We start from the raw sequence: 12,118 nt of genomic DNA, 5'->3' as shown, positions 1-12,118 counted from the left end.
TTTTCTTTTTCTCTACTTCTTTTTTACATTTTCATTAATTTTATGATGCGCACTTAACATTTGTAGAGCTAAACCTTAAGTGCTATATCAGAAACTGGAATATATTTACTTGTCCCAATGCTGTTTAACAACAGAGGTTGTTATGTCTAGTGATGGGCTGGATTGGGGAAATTTTTTCAACCTATTTCAATGTAAGATTTTTACATTTTTACTTTTCTGTTTGAATCTTTAAGTGAAATAGTCATTCAATAAAGTTAGACTAAAATATTGAGCCATATCTATTTTATTAGAATTAAATAGAGGTTACACCTAGGAAAATAAGTCATGTGAAAGAGCCATACTGCATGTTTTCAAATAGTTGCAGGTGATATAAAAAGTAGACAAGAAACATTTCTGATACTAGCTTTAGTTAGAATTGATGAAAGACAATGGGAGGAATTTAATAAAGCCTACATGTCTTTTTTTTCCATGAAGGCATTGTGCCACGCTGCTTACACAACCGCAAACTTTTTTAGTTTCAGTAAGGGCTGCTGAGCAGCGCACATTCATACGCCAACATGAAAACTTCTGTGAAATATAAATCACCTCATAAGCAGGTGAATCTCATGCAAATGAGGCAGGTAGAGTGATCCAGCAAACAGCTAGACATCTCTTCAGACCCCGTTTCAGTGTCTGTAGTGTACACAAAAAAATTCTGACAACAGAAGTGTAGACAGACAAAAGGGGTCATGCAATGTAGATATTTGCACAGAAATGGCATACTACATACACATATGACCAAAATTATCATCCTGTATGTCAGAAAAATGAAAGGAAATAAGCTAAATTATTTTTTTTTAATAATCTGGGCATGTTTGTGCAGTGTGCCACAGTGCACAAGTATGCTTTATAGAAAAATAAAAAAAGTGGAAAAAAACAAATTCATTAGTATGTGCCAGAAATATAGTACATGACTGTACCTGGAATCCCTACAATTGTGCATTGGTGCTGTTGCTAAAGTGGTTGGGCTCTGAAGTGTGTAGTTTCCAGGCTGTGGGCACGGATTCCTATGCAAATGAGGTGGAGGTACTGAATAGCAGAAAGGAGTAATTGTGTCCTCATATCCCTATCATGTAGGCTTAGACCCATGTTGCTGTTTACAGAGGAAGTAGCTGTCACTGGGGGGGGGGGGGGTGCCTACTGACTTTGAAGCTCATTGCAGCTGAGGTGCTCATGTTTGCACAGTGTGCCACCTGGCTGAGCATGTCCCTTACAGAGGGTGTGTCTACTAATGTCTAAGCTTTGTTTATGTTCTCTGCTTATGTTTGTGTGGCTCACCACCGCTCTGAGCATGTTTTAAACAAAAATGTATTGAATTAGCTTTGACCTTTGCTCAACCTAAGTTCAACAAAATAGGACCATGAACTGATGTTAATTCTATTGTAGGTAGGTGTAATGCATCATAGTTACCCAGTCACACACTCTGTACCTACAGCAGAGCTCTATAAAGTATGCGTACACCCTTCTTTCTGATTTTTCACCAATACACTGCACCATTGCAGTACACAAGTGGGAATTTTAACTGAGAGAATACTAAAGGCTGCTGCTGGACTGCTGCACCTGTATGTGCTAGATGCTGAAGTCAGTTATGCTGCTGCTGCTGACAATAGGCCTAGACAGAGAAGAAGAAGAAGAGTGTTCAGGCCCAGGGTAACCTTCCAGGAGCTACATGAGCTGGAGATTGTAGAGCACTACAAGGTGGACAGTGACATACTACAAGAACTCACTGAGCTCTGCCATCTTCGACACAGACCCACAGCCAACAGAGGGGAAACATTCCCTGTGGAAACAAAGGTATGTTTAGCCCTTAGGATACTAGCTACAGGTACTTTCCAAAGACCAACTGGGTAATGATAGGGTCGTACAGGCATCAGCATCCAGGGTACTTCATCAGTTCTTGGATGCAATGCTACCTCATGCCAGTGAGCACATTTCTTTTCCCCTCACTGCTGAGGTGAGGGTGAGCAATATGCAACACCTCTACCATGTAACACATCTTCAAGTACTGGGTGCCATAAATTGCACTCAAGTACACATCAAGGCACCACCCAGTGAGGAGGGTAGAATCTATGTCAACTGCAAGGGATACTATTCCATCAACTGCCAGGTCATGTGCAATGCCCAGGGGATTATCATGAATGTATGTGCTAGCAGCCCTGACAGCTATCACATCTCCCATATCTGGCATGCATCACATCTGTACCAGATGATTGTTAGGGGGGGACATCCCACATAGCAATTTACTCGGGGATGCTGTCTATGCCCTGGAACCATGGATGATGACACCCATCAGAAATGCACACACACCCACTGAAGAACGCCATAATGAGGCACACACACAAAGTAGGAACATCATAGAGGATGTGTTTGGGCTTCTTAAGTCACGGTTCTGGTGTCTCAATAAATCTGGTGGAGCTCTGCAGTACTTTCCAGCTGCATGTGCAGATATGTTCACAGTATGTGCTATGCTACATAATATGATTCTGTGGAAACAGCTGCAGCAGGATCAGCAAAGGAAAGGGATACACAGACGTCCACCACTGCCTAGGTCACCACAGCCACAGTCGCAGGTGGACTCAGAGGAGGAAATCCCTGATGATGTCCCTGTAGGCAAATGTAGGCATGCCCAGTAGTAGATGTGCCCACTATACCCTGGCTTTGGCTAAGAGACAACATACAGCACATTCACTGACAACCTAGGGTCCTAGAGACTGACACCTTACTTCTACTCACATACATATAGTAAAATTAATGTAAGGCAACCCATACAACCTGCACTTATCCTTGTATTGGCTGTGTGCTGCTTACATCAGACAAAATCAGCCCTGAACTACAGTTCTGTCAATTGCTGCTTTCACAAGTTAAGTCTCTAACCTACACACTGCGTGTAAGGATTACTGTAATATACTATGGTATGTATGGATCTGCTGCAGTTTGCAAGGAAATATGGTGGACTATTTGGACACAAGTAACATTCACTGTGGTCTACAGTTGTCCAGTCCACTACTATGTGTTCCTTAATTTTCACTAGGGCTCATGGTTGGAATATGCACTACATCAGTGAAGGGAAATGTTAAACAATGAGGTCACATGATAGTTGAACTAGTGTGTAACCCAGCAGAACATGTGCTGTTGTTTCCCCACACCCAACACAGCAGTTTTCCCATATAATCAGTTTAACAGTATGTCAGAAATGGTGTATCAGCAGTCCAGGCAAACACAGGGCAGTAACATAGAATTCTATCACACTTTGTATGCTTCACAAATGCAGGAATAACAACATACATATGTATGCTGTTGATTGTATGATGAATGACTATGCTCTGACTGGCAGACTGTGTGGCTCAGTGGACTAGAGAAGTTAGCATGGGTGATGCCATTGATGGTTCAAATCTGGAAGTATCCACATCTTTTGTGAGGTATTATTATGTCGGTGCTTTCACAGACTGTTAGTCTGTGAGTGGTGTAACATTACAGACCTCTGTCACATATTAATTGCATCAGACAGCTGGAGAATGCCATGGACATTTTGAGTGAAGTGCAGTACACCAGAAACAGGGACAGATGTCAGTGTCTGTAACAGGTACAGGTAGGTGTGGCCTGGAGTCACTTTATAAGTACTGATAGTCGCATTGGGCATGCCCATACACTTAGTTATACTGAGCACAATCCTTTTGCTCCCTTGATCAAAATGACCTGTTATGTATATATATATATATATATATATATATATATATATATATATATATATATATATATATATGTCTATATATACATATATGTATACATATCCATCTGTCACTATCTCTCTCTCACATACATAGCATATTTATCTCTATCTGCATTCAAACAGATAATTCAAAATACTGCTACAGGTCTGGAAAGCAATGGCATTCAGGAGAAAAGCTAGTCATGCCTTCAAAAACTTTATTTCAATAAAAATAAGCCCTTTAATTCACTTAAATCATATGTGGACTTCTTCAGACTCTTCACTCACAGTATCAGCTCTGTTTAAAAAGACTCAAGTACAAAGATGCAATCATTACAAAACTTCCTCAATTGTCTTAAAGGTCCAGCCCCCCATTTATTTAAACTATTTTTTAAAAAAAATTTTAAATATAAAACAAAGCCAGGTACAAGACCAAGCTACCTTGTTATTTAGATAACTCATTTTAATCCAAAAGGTAGTTAACACTTACTTAAAATATTACCTATTACTCATTCATATTCATATGTTTAACTAAAGCATTAGATAAATTCATAAATGAACTTACAATATGAGCTTTCTTGGAAAAGAAAAAAAAACAGGTTCACTAAGAGGAAGGTGTGGTATGACAAAATGTGGAGCCTGCTCATACTGTAAGTTAATTTATGAGGGGTCCACATTTCAGGTAAGGGATGCTACCTACCATATTAAGGGTGTTTTTAACTGTGAATCTAAACAAGTTGTCTATTTAGCACAGTGTCAGAAGTGTCCCTGTTTTTATGTGGGAAAAACTGAGCGCAAACTTAAAGACCATCCCCAGGAGTCACGAATCCTCCGTGTAAGACTAAAGTAGTCTTACACGGAAATGCCAGTCTAAGAGTAAGACGGCAGCATGCCATGCATATTAACGAGGGCACACTGCCTCAACTCAAAAGCTAACATGGAGCATGCACGAGTGCAGGGGGCGTGTCAGACTGCAGAGCAGTCCAAAAATCCATGCCCCTGCAAGCCTCTCATTTGGGAAATGTCAACTGACATGAACGAGACCACTCAAATGTGTACATACCCAACACTACACTCCCCCACATTCTAAACCCCAGTACAATTATAAAATGTAAAACTTTTATTATTTTTTTTATTATTCCCGATATAGCTGCCTGTATTTGCATGTGTTTGCGCGGGTTTGCCCATTGCTTAGCTACAGTTAGCAGTCAAGACACTGAAGAGGATAATTAGAAACTTATATACAAATTAAGCAAAATAGCAATAGCGTAGTGGTAGAACATTTTCACAAAGAGGAGGCATTCCTGGTTCAAGTCCCACCACTCCCCTTTTTTTTTTCTGTTGGAAATCTGTATATGAAAAGAATTCCTGACATTTATCATTGAAATTTTGTAAAAAGCATTGAAATGTCCTATGTAGTGGTGAACAAATTCTATATATATATATATATATATATATATATATATATATATATATATATATAAGAAAGTGAAATGGTTATGCATACTGATGAATGCATAAGTAACATATCTTAAGCAATGTGAAGCACTGCTAAGCAAAGTTTACCAGTATTAAGCACATTTCGGTATAATTGCTCATAGCTTAGCACTGCTTTAACTAGCGCAGCAGCTTTGCGCGGAGCTGCGCATCGTGCCAACTAGTGCAAACAGAACATGTTTGGGTGTAGCTGAGCACTGCGCTAACTAGCGCAACACCAGGCAACGTTGAGCAACGTAGAGCAACGTTGGGCAAAGTTGAGAAAAGTCGGCTAAACACAGCCACACCTCCTAGCCAGTCTGGCCAGTAGTAAAATAAAAGGCAATGACAGGCCTCAAACCTGGGATACTGTGCACCATAATCACAGTACTGAACCACTAAGCCATGACAGCTTTTCACATGCATGCCCTTTCAACACACACATACACATCAATAGAAGTTTACCCATTGCTAAGCAGGTGGGCTTTCAGCTGAGTTTCTTCAAAACTGGCCGATCACAGATAAGTGCGGGAAATGAGCCATATTTAAGCTCCATAGGTGGGAATACTTGCCATAACTGGTTGTAGCTCTCATCTGCAGTCAGCATGGCTGGTGTTGGAGAGGGCTCTCAATTTCGAGAGCAATGTTGGGGCATTGAGGAGTCAAAAGTAATGGTTTGGATCCTCATCCATAATCATGACGAGAGACTCCTGCAGGGCCAGTTCCAAAGCACCCAATACAAAGCGGAAGCCTGGAACTGTCTAGCTCATGATCTCACCAGTGCCACAGGTGTCCCTGGCACTGGTGAGCAGGTCAGACACCACTACTCAAATCTGAAGAGACGCAAGGAGGACTGACTGAACCAGTGGATACAGGAGGCCTGTGGGATAGAAAATGCCCCACTACTGAGTAGGTAGCCATGGAATGAAGTATGTAACAATTGCTATGGTAGTCTCTATTATGGATAGGTATGTCTCAATATCACTTCATTTACTTCACAGCTGCAGGTGTCCGTCCTGCGTATTAGTAAGCCTATGCAGATAGGCTGCTAAGGCTGCACCACCAGGCAGGTTAGTAATTATTCTGCATGTATTGTTATATAAAATAAGTGAGAGAGCCTGAGAAAAAGTGTTGTAGTCCAATAATAAAGGTATATTAAGTTTTGAATAACTTCCCTGCATGTACTGTTATATAAAATAAATGAGAGAGACTGAAAAAGAGTGTTGTAACCCATTAATAAAGGTATAATACGTCCTGAATAATTTCACTGCATGTACTGTTATATAAAATAAGTGAGAGAGCCTGAAAAAAGACTGTTGTAACCCATTAATAAAGGTATATTACATCTTGAATAAGTCTTCTGCATGCACTGTTATATCAAATAAATGAGAGAACCTCTAGAAAAGTGTGTTATGTAATTAATAAAGGTATAATACCTGGAGTGTGTCCATGTCACTTTGTTTGATATGTTGTTGTACTCTTGCATTATAGAAATACTACTGTTGCAGTAAACACTGTCAACCCACACTTGGGTAGGCCCATATAAAGTAGATGAAGGGAGTGCCAGTAGCTGTTAAACATATATACAGTCCTCAACTGTTGGTTCATGGCCGGCATGTACAGCTTAATCTGGCACATGAGTAGCTTGTTATTGTGTTCCCCAGAAATGTCAGTGTGCTGCTAGACATGTAGGGGGCTGTTAAAATATAACTGATAATGTCACCTGAACAGATCTAGATATGTAGATATATAAATATAAATGTAATATATAAATATGTAGCAGTAACATCTGCATCCTGGACAGTTTGTATGTCAGATACAGGTCATGTATATAAAGAACTAGCAAAACCCATTTCACAATTTAATGGACATTGCCTAGTGTAATAATACATGTAGGGGATATATAATTGCAGTCAGTAGGAATGTTGTGTAAACTATAAGTATATATAACTTATTCAGTGGGTATGTCTAATCTCAAAACATTTGTTGGGACATATGCCCTATTGGTTTATAAATATCTGCATTTATTTTGATGCATGTGCCCTGTTTAAATACTACAATCTTGGTGGCCTGTTGCCACCAATTATTCCTGCATGCTGTTAGAATGTCCACTGTTGTTCTATATATGCATGTGTTATGCTTGCTGTTCTATTGTTGGAACTTTGGTGTGTTGGGTTAATGGGAATACTACTACATGCTGTTACAACTAATTTGGAATGCTGTTGGCTGTTACCAACCCATATTGTCATTAAATCCCCCTAAACATAGAACGTATGGGAAGGCCGGTCCCAGCGGACCCACATGTCCCACCTCAGCTGGCGATGGCACCTGGCAGCAGCAGGTTTGGTGCCCAGCCTGGGACCTCCTCCTCCATTGGGCCTGTGCCACCTTCGGGTGGAAGCGCTGCAGGGGATGGGGCTCACCCACCCCGTGCAAGTGTGGGTGGAGGAAGGCCTCCTCTTACCCTCTGAATGGTCTGGGCTGTGGTGCATAGGGAGATCCAGCGTTCTGTCATTGATCCTCTATGCCAGCTTGAAGCATGAGTGCATGACTCACGGGTGAGCCTGCCCCTCATACGCAGCCTCCAGCTCAGCCACCCGCTGGTCTGTGAAGGTGCAGTGGTGACTGCCTATGGGTGGGGATCTCAGTTCCACTGTTGCCATCTCTGGGCTCATGGGCTTGCGGTTTCCAAACATCCTTCCCCATCAATGTTGTTCACCCCCACATGTGTCATACTCCACCTCTGTATGCGTCTTGTTTGTCCTGTCTGTTTACCTCCCCAACCTACCTCCCCAAATATACCTACATCCCCTACCCCACATTCCACTCTCACCTGGAAAAAGAAAAAAAAAGGGCAATCTGCTCCAAAAAAAAATTACGCCCCATACATTGCTGCCCATTTTGCACACATGTCTGCTGGACATATAAAATGTAATTTAATTGGCAGTACAACATACTTTGTTGTCCTCACCCCTCTCTCAGGGGTGGAAGGATTCATATGTCCCTCCAAAATTATTGCATATGTACAGCTATTGCTATAAAAGAAATGGGCAGCTATGGTCCTTCCCTACACCCTTCCTGCACATCCCGAGCTGTTTTCCCTACTGTCTTTCCCTCTTTGCACCCCTTTTTCACCACTGTCCTATCTCCCCATTTTCTTTTCTTTCAAAGAAATGAGTGCGAGGGTGAGTGGGAGTAAGCACTTTTAAGCAGTAGTTAGCTGGTGTGTGCGAGTGTGCGCTTGTGTGCGCTTAGCTAAGCATTGCTAAGCTTTGCACAAACCCGAGCAAACCCACTTACAACTGCTTAAAAGTGCCTTAGTCACCCTACATGTGAGGGCCCTTGTTCTGCTCAGCAGCAAAATAAAACACCTCTGTCAGTCTCGAACGCCGGACCTTGGACACACATAACTGCATGAAGTACCACTAAGCCACAGTAGATATACAGCAGGTTGTTGCTGAAATAAATATATCATGCATCAGAATGAGTGAATGTAAAGGAAAAATAGGAATGCCATAACACAAAACCTGTTCTGTGGAACTTTACCAGCGGTTGTTGGGGAATTGCATTTCATGACTGTGATAAGAGAACCAGCCATTCTAGCAGTAAATGATGTTACAGCAGCACTTTACAACCCCCACACATTATCATAGCAGGACAAACACTGGCATATCTGACTAGTGCAGAGGTCATACATCCCAACTGTGACTACATATCAGGGATGTCCCTGATTTTGAAACATATGTTAGCTGTGTCCCTCTGAATCCCCTGAAAAGTATTGACGTTAGGCAGAAAGGTGGGGTATTACACCTAATGAATAATGACAATATGTAGGAGTTAGACACCGCTTGTACTTCAGAAAAGGTGTAGTAATCCATATGCACTGATTCTCCCGAAGTTTCTACTTACTGTCTCTAATATTTTGAAGGTGTACCTCACTTTTGCCTACCTTTACCTCACTCTGTTCAAATATGTACCTGAGTGTTTCAGAGGCCTGGCCGAGGCAGAAACACACAGGCATATCAGCTTTTCTGCTTTTACACACTGTGCAAATAGCTTTGGAAGGAGTTCCACAAACATACCCTTATGTAGGAGTACAACACTGAAATACCAAAGGATGTAGTCATGTACTGGTAGCAAACGACTGTAACAATGCCATTGAACCAGTGCTGAAAAGACCTGTGCGTTGCACAGACAAAGAATAACAGCCTAACATCTGGCTACCATCTGGATAGGTCCACAGTTGGGAGCTATGCAGACAGACTACTTGCCTTGCTAAACTAACAGGTACACAGCAACCATTTAAGTCCAGAAAGATAACATTCACATAATAATACATAATGCTCTCTGTAAGTCTGCATCCCCACCCAAATATACAATATACCTGTGTGTTCAGGGTCTACCAAGGATGTAGGTAGGCATACTCAGTACTGGAATTGTCCAGTTTTCTTGAGCATCCTGTGCTAATGTCAACAATAAAAAAGCACAAACTGTGCAGAAGTGAGTACATTAATATTCACAGTATAGCAGTTTACAAACAGTTCATGTGCCAAATGAATACATCTCAATAACTACTTTTGTATGGCAGTTAATTGTATAAGTAGAAAAGAAAATACATACTCCTATGTATCTTGTGTTAGCATTTGTAGGGGTGAGTACAATTCTACACTGACAAATGTGTACTGGAAGTGGCAACATTCAGGTCTGAGTACAACATTTAAATCACTGGCTACACCCCTAGCTTCAGATATAAGAACTATACCAACCTTCTGTCTTACACAACAGTGTCCACAGCAAACAAGCATGGGCCCCACTTTGGAAAGCTGAAAGGGCTACGCCTACCTGACATAGCAATTTATAGCATTTGGTTGCTATGACAGTGAGTACTGCAATTACCACACAGCAGGCTGCATGCAATTACCAAATGGTGGCCACCAATTGGTGCAGAGGCCATCACATGCACATGTGCAGATACCTATAAAAGCAGGCTGTACTTGCTGGCCACACATGCAATCATTCCATTGCAGAGATTGAGAGAGAGAGAGAGACAGAGAGAGACACACACCAACCCACATCAACTGAAAAAAAAAAAAACACGCGGAACATAATACTACCAACACACACAAAGGAAAGGTATGTAACAGATATGTATTTACTGGCATGTAGTAGATGTATTTGAAGAGTACTCTACATGCTTTGAAATATCCATATGTGGCAGCAGTACGTATCTATGCACAGATGCCCTGCATAACTACTGCCATGGACAACTCAGTGTGTTGCTGTGTGCAGTGAGACATAACTGACATATGTAGCTCAGCATTAAATGTCAAACATCTGATCCATGTTATCTGTGTTCTGTACAGTAGTGTGGACAATGGCTGTTTGGGGGAGTAACACATATAGCTATATAAACATGGATGTGACAGAGTAACACATGCATGATAGACATATTAACGTGTAGCTTAGCACTGGCAACTGCTGTACCAGGCTAGTATGCTAATCTAGCATTTGCAGCTATATATACACCCTCTAATATCACTGTGCTCACATGTGACACCTGTTCATATTGTAGCAAGGCCCAACAGGTCAGCCATGAGGTCCATGGACTTACAACAGTGTGGACCTTGTGTGTGTATGGCACACACATACGGAGAGATATGTCTGTGTCAGATATATTAGCATCTGTACATGTGCATAGAGCAAGGGACATACTGCAACTGTTTGTGAAGGGAGGTTTTATATATGTTGGTGAAGGTTGTTATGTGCATATTTGTATATAGGTAGTAGTGTGTGGCAAACAAGACAGCATACACTGCTGGTATATGACATGTGGTGGTTAAACGCTGTGGGTGTGATTTGTTAGGTTTGCAGTGTTGCAGCCAGTGAGGCCTGCTAAAGCCACATGGGCTGAGAACACCTTCAATGCATTTCGCACAAGACTGCAATATCACTACATAACTGTATACCTCACATCCTTCGCATAATTGATATTCCCATCATGAAAGGTGGACTGTATATGTGCCTATATGTATATCTATATGTACACCAATGGATGTTTATATGTATGTATATATATATATATATATATATATATATATATATATATATATAGAGAGAGAGAGAGAGAGACATAGTCATATTTACTGCGACAGATGCCTGGTGACAAAGCCATGGCCTCAAGCTCAATGTCAAAAATGCAGTGGCATCCCTTTTGCTAAAAACTCTGTACCCATGAACTACCACATAGGTGGTAGTTGACTTAACCCCGAAAGTGTGATAAGAGACCATGGGACACAGGTGGACAGTAGTCTCCCCTTTGATAATCACAATGCCACACTAGTCATGTAATCTGTCTATGTGGCACACCTCATCACAAAAGGTGTGTCATCCAGGGAAAAAGAGGTCAGTGTTCCCCTCTACTCATCACTCACAAAACCCATTATAGAGTACAATGCCCCTTCTGGTATGAACCTCACAAGGCATCTACAGCAACTGGAAAGGCCACAGACAGAGTATTACTGGCCTCATACAGATGCCCTATAGAGACCGTCTCACAAAACCACAGCTAGACTGTGTCGCATACCACCAACCCAGAGGTGACCTCTGCCTAAAATACAAAGCTATGTCAAACCCAGAGCTGTTGGACATGCTCCATGTAAACAGATCACAATTCCTACTAGCTACACGCTCTAGGGATCTAAACCTTGTCACCTCAATAAACAGAACATGCTGGAGGGATAGATTCCTATTTCAGAGACATCCCATACTCTGGAACAAACTACCTATCAATAGCAAACAAAGCTCCTCAGTAGCACTCGTCATGAATAATTTTGATGATTGGATGGGAGATAGAAAATACACCCCGGAATCACCTCTGTGGCTCTGCTTGACAAG

The 12,118-nt window shown here is 41.5% G+C and overlaps 1 long non-coding RNA gene across 2 annotated transcripts in view; it reads left to right on the top strand.

Annotated features, from left to right (window-relative positions):
* The window catches only part of LOC122807068, a 959,887-nt gene that overhangs the window by 781 nt on the left and 946,988 nt on the right, over positions 1-12,118 (top strand). The window lies entirely within an intron of this gene.

Source organism: Protopterus annectens, chromosome 7.part0, assembly GCF_019279795.1.
Source record: "Protopterus annectens isolate FY-2018-M chromosome 7.part0, PAN1.0, whole genome shotgun sequence".
Lineage (NCBI taxonomy): Eukaryota > Metazoa > Chordata > Ceratodontiformes > Protopteridae > Protopterus > Protopterus annectens.
Note: the sequence above shows the minus strand (reverse complement) of the source record. Positions and strands in the feature narration are given on the sequence as shown.